This window comes from Haliotis asinina, chromosome 3 (assembly GCF_037392515.1).
Source record: "Haliotis asinina isolate JCU_RB_2024 chromosome 3, JCU_Hal_asi_v2, whole genome shotgun sequence".
In the NCBI taxonomy this organism is placed as follows: Eukaryota; Metazoa; Mollusca; class Gastropoda; order Lepetellida; family Haliotidae; genus Haliotis; species Haliotis asinina.
Window position 1 is genome coordinate 33,362,412 of NC_090282.1, and position 6,000 is coordinate 33,368,411.

The following is a 6,000-nucleotide window of genomic DNA, read 5'->3' on the forward strand; positions in this document are numbered from 1 at the left end:
GTTAGAGTATAGTTTTATGATATATTGTAAAGATAATTTGATACGGCGTTGTGCAAGAGATGGTTCATCGGCCTCAACGTGAAGACTGTCAATAGGTGAAGTTCTGAAGGACCCAAGACAAAGTCTTAGACCTTGGTGATGGACAGGATCAAGAAGTTTAAGATTGCTTTTGCAGGCTCCACCATAGACGATGGAGCCATAATCAAGTTTAGAACGAACGAGTGATCGATATAAATGGAGAAGGGTAGCTTGATCCCCTCCCCATTTTGAATTTGAAACCACTTTCAACAAGTCAAGAGCTTTCAGGCATTTACTTTTAAGTGATTTAATATGTGGTAAAAACGTTAAATGTGAATCAAAGATTAGACCCAAGAATTTGGCTTCCTTCACAACTTTAATGGGCGTCCCATCTAGAGACAGTTCAGGGTCTTTATGTGGTTTGTATTTTCGACAAAAATGTATGCAGTTAGTTTTCGATTTAGAAAATTTAAAGCCGTTTTCAAGACACCATTTATTAATCCTGTTTAAACACAACTGCAATTGCCGTTCAATGGTATGCATATTTTTACCACGACAAGAAATATTAAAATCATCCACAAATAACGATCCATCAATTGAATCGTTAAAACTTTAGATAAACTGTTGATCTTGATGCTAAAAAGAGTGACTGACAAAATACTGCCTTGTGGAACACCCTGATCCTGATTGTAATGATCAGACAGGGTAGAGCCCACGCGGACCTGGAATTGTCTGTTATTTAAAAACTTGGCAATAAATTGAGGCAAACGACCTCGCAACCCGAAGTCATGTAAATCTCGTAAAATGCCATATTTCCAAGTAGTGTCATATGCTTTTTCAAGATCAAAAAAGATAGACACAGAGTGTTGTTTGTTAATCAGTGCGTTTTTTACAAATGATTCTAAACGCACTAAGTGATCGACAGTACTTCTGTTTTTGCGGAAACCACATTGTATATCTGTGATAAGGTTATTAGTTTCCAAGTACCAAACAAGTCGATTATTTATCATGCGTTCCATGGTCTTGCAAACACAGCTTGTTAATGAAATCGGACGATAATTGGATGGATCCGTATGATCACGTCCAGGTTTAGGTATTGGTACTACTATGGCGTCACGCCATGACGGAGGAAAGTTACCCGATGTCCAAATATCATCAAAAATATTTAGGAGAGTTTCTAGGCAGGATTCTGGTAAGTGCTTCAGGAGTTGATAATGTATGTTAACAGCTCCAGTAGCAGTGTCATGAGCCTGATCAAGAGCAGTATGGAGTTCATGAATAGAAAACGGTTCATTATAATCTTCCCCATTATCAGAATTGAAATTAATAGTTTTCTTTTCTTGTTCTTTTTGATACTGCTGGAATTTAGGTAAATAATTAGAAGAGGAAGAGTGTTTAGCGAGTGTTTCGCCCAATTTAATTGCGATATCTGATTTATCAGTAAGTAATTGATCTCCATCTTTAAGATGATGGACAGTAGATTTAGTACCTTTACCTTTGATTTTCTGGACCATGTTCCATACCTTGGTCATGGGTGTCCGAGAATTTATTTTAGATACATAATTTTGCCAAGATTGGCGTTTGTTCTGTTTAAAAGTACGCCGTGCTTTAGCATTTAAAATTTTAAATTTATTTAAATTATGCACCATAGGATGGCGACGGAAAAAATGTTCTGCTTTTTTCCTTGCCTTCCTAGCTTGTTTGCACTCATCGTTGAACCATGGTTTTCTTATGTGTGGAACTACAGAGGACTTTGGTATACACTCATCAGCTATGGAATTCAATTCATCAGAAAAGCATTTAATAGCATCGGGAACGTCAATAAAACGTTCAGGTTTAAGTTTTTCAGCACACAGTGTTTCATATAAAGCCCAGTTAGTCTTTTTAAAATTTCGTCTTGATGATGGAGGAACATCGGATGGAGTTACAGCTTTTAACATAGTAGGAAAATGGTCACTTCCACAGAGGTCATCGTGGACTGACCATTCGAATTCATTTAGTAGTTCGGAAGTTGTCAGAGACAAGTCAAGAGCAGAATAGGTCCCTGTACCAGGATGTAAATACGTGCTGGAACCATCATTATAAATACACAAATCATTGTCAGAACAAAAGTCCTCCAACAATTTCCCTTTAGTGTTTGTAGTTACACTACCCCAGAGTGGGTTGTGCCCATTTAAATCTCCCATTATTATACAGGGTTTCGGGAGCTGATCATATAGAGCTTGAAGATCAGTTTTAGCAAACGTCGAAGACGGAGAAATATAAAGAGAGCATAGCGTAAACGCTACATGTAACGTAATTCTCACTGCAACAGCCTGCATATTAGTATTAAGTGAAACAGGGCTTTGAATAACGTTTTGTTTGACTAGAATGGATGATCCGCCAGTGGCCCGATCACCCGGAGGTGCATAACAATGATATGTATTAAACTGACGAAAATTAAATGTATCTGTTTGTTTTAAATATGTCTCTTGGAGACATATCGCTGAAGGTGTAAAATCTTGGACTAATAGCTGTAATTCATGTAAATTAGTCCTCAATCCTCTGCAGTTCCACTGTACAATATTATTGGAATAAACTATCTTTTAGGGGGATTTATTGGGGATCTACCCCGCACTCTTTTGGAGGGCGACAAGCTATGTGCCCCAGAATGGACATTTTCAGAAACGTCCATTTCTTCAAGAGACCCATATTTATTGTACAATTGAATTTTATTTTGTGATCCTTTAGGAGCTCTGCCACTTTGTTGTTTTGAAGCATCAGGCTTTGGCTTCGGTTTACTTTTCACCGTTTGTTGACTCTCAGCTGTAGATTGAGACTTTGAGTGTGACTGAGATGCTGATTTGTGATCAGAAGAAGTCTTTGAGGTATTAGGAAGTGATTCCTCAATCTGTGATGATATAGCAGTGCACAAATGCTGTGGAGAGTCGCAATTGACCCAAGTCAAGGTAGTTTGACAGCCTGTGGTTGATGTTGTTTTAGAACTAGACCCCGATGATGTTTTTGCTACTGCAGCATAACTTTCTGTTTCTGTCAGATCTCTTTACCAGTTTTTTGGCCTCAGAAAAGGGGATATTTTGTGTAAATTTTATTTTATTGATCTCCATTTGCTCTTTCCAAATTGGACACTGTTTAGAAAATGAAGAATGGTCGCCTGAGCAATTGGTGCATTTTTTATAATCCCTGTCACAATCTTCCGTTGTGTGTGTCTTCTCACCACAGTGAGCACACACAACAGACAATGTGCACGTATTTACACCGTGTCCATATTTCTGGCATTTAAAACACCTGAGCGGGTTGGGGATGTAGGTGTCAACTTGTATGTTACAATAGCCTGCCTTCACTGATTTGGGAGCATTTGGGCATGAGAAAGTGAACAGATATGTATTTGTTTGGAACTTTTCATTGTTTCTTCGAGTAGAAAAGCGCTTGACATACAGCACACCTTGATCTTTCATTTCCGATCCTATGTCAATTTCGGACATGTCAGCAAACAATCGATCTCGATCTCTGATGATACCTTTACTAGTGTTTAAGGCCTTGTGAGCAGAGACCGTGACCGGCATACCCACGAAAGATGTCATGTTCATCAAGTTGGTTGCTTGCTGCTTTTTCCCGCACTCAACTAGCAAAGCACCCGAACGTAAACGTCTTATAGTTTTCACATCCCCAGCAATACCTTGAATACCCTTCGATACTGCAAAGGGGTTCAACTTTAAAGGTGTCTTGTCAGGAGTCTCAATGACAACGAAACGCGGCCAATACTCAATCGATACAGCCGGTCTATGGTCAACATCAACAGGGTCAATATCAAGTGGACGTTTGTTTTTTTTTGTTGGGGTTTCATACGCCATAGTTAGTATAATATGGTTCATCATCCGAGCTCCCCACCCACCACGGAGTATCACAAGGACAATGCTAGAGCAAGCGGGCCTCCAGCTTACAGCACCAAGGATACCCGGATGATATACTCCAGTAGAAGAATTATAAATAATTAATCCACCGGATTGGCCCATGAGCCACCGCCTTCTGGGCATAAGACTCTAGGCAAAATTTCAAAACCAGGAAAGTCAATGATTAATTTGGCCAAGACCAAAATTAAATATCCAAATCAAAATTGTGCAATGACACATATATATATATAGTTCATGCACAGGGCTTGGCATGACCAGCCGATTGGGTGTATCGGGCCAATTCAACCACCCGTCTAGGTGAAGTAAGGGCCGAAGTGGTGTGTTGGGCAAATGGAACGCAGTTAAAAGCCTAGCTGCCCTCAACCACCAGGATCCCGTCCTCCACCGACACGGGACGCAACCCACGGCAAACAGGTTGCCCAATTTAGTCGCCTCTTACGACAAGCAATGGGGTGCTGTGGACACATTCTGTCCCGGGTCCACACGGGAATAAAACATAGCAATACGAACGTATATATATATATATAATTTCAGATATGACGTATATATATATATATATATATATATATACACACACACACACACACATACATATATATACATATATATATACACACACACATATACATACATACATACATACATACATACATACATACATACATACATACATACATACATACATACATACATACATACATACATACATACATACATGCATGCATACATACATACATACATATATATATGTGTGTGTGTGTATATATATATATATATATGAACCTGTAAGAAAACATAGCAATACGAACGTATATATATACGTCGTATCTGAAGTTATCATTTATTGATACAAGGAAGTAATAACACTTAATAACTTAGTAACAAGTAATAACTCACTACATGAGTTTTGGAAGGACATATTATGCGCAAGAGAAATGATGTGTTATGGCTAAGAATTTGCCGTAAGGTATGAGAGATCCCCTGTAAATCGGCAAAATGTAACACTGACAAGTGTAAAATATTCAATAATATGTATTGAGGAGACAAATAGCAAGATACAACGATTCACAACTGAGGTTTCTAGTATAATGCAGCTGAGTCAAATCTAAAATAATGAGTCACACATATAATTTCAACTCTCCAAAGTCTTTGTTTTTAGTGAGAAACAGTTAGGCTAAATGTTACAGACGAGCGGGCCAGGCGTTGACACTCAGAAGAAGAGGCAGACAGATGTAGGTAGGCCCAATGATGGCACAAGTCTGGTATAATTCCGCTGCTAACACAAACAGCCTTTTTTCACAGTCACAGATTCTTGAACATTCCAGCAAAGTATGGAACCTTGGCGATTGGCATCGTGTACCAACAGTCAGAACACACACTCATATATAGAATAGTTGCTAAAGGGAGGCAACTCTAAAGCACAACCTTAAAAGTGTCGCTAAAATACTATTACCGATGATACGAAATGTCACCAATGATAAATATCACTCAAAACTATAGACATTGTGACCAAATAATAACTATCACCTAATCAATAACAACACAAATTACAGGAAACACTCTCTTGTAACTTGCCACGATACACGTAACATGTCACCTACTCGACGTTGCCTGTGCATTCCGAAGTATTGACAAGTCGAACCTATGCTAATTCCAAAGCAAAGGACAGCAAGGTGTTCGAGAAGCATGTGCATACTGTGCAAGTTGAATCATTTTTCTGTGCTGTGCCTTCTCCATCTTTCTCACAATCCCATCTGCCCCTATCACTTCACTCATCCCTCGTAACAAATAGTGAACTGTGTCAAGAAACACCTCATTTTAATTTTAGGGCTTAAATTCTGCTACATTCTAACAGAGTCGGTCTGACGTTTTGATTATGATCTGCGTTTCATTGAACATTTTATGAGTATAAAGTCAGTTTGCCTGACCACACAATCCCGTTATGAATAGCATGGATTCGTGGGTTGTTGGGACCAAAATCTTACTAAAGGTTTCACCATGCCTGTATTGTATCAGGTTTTCCTTCCAGATGTAGGTGAAAAACCGTCCAGTCTCTGATATTGCTCTA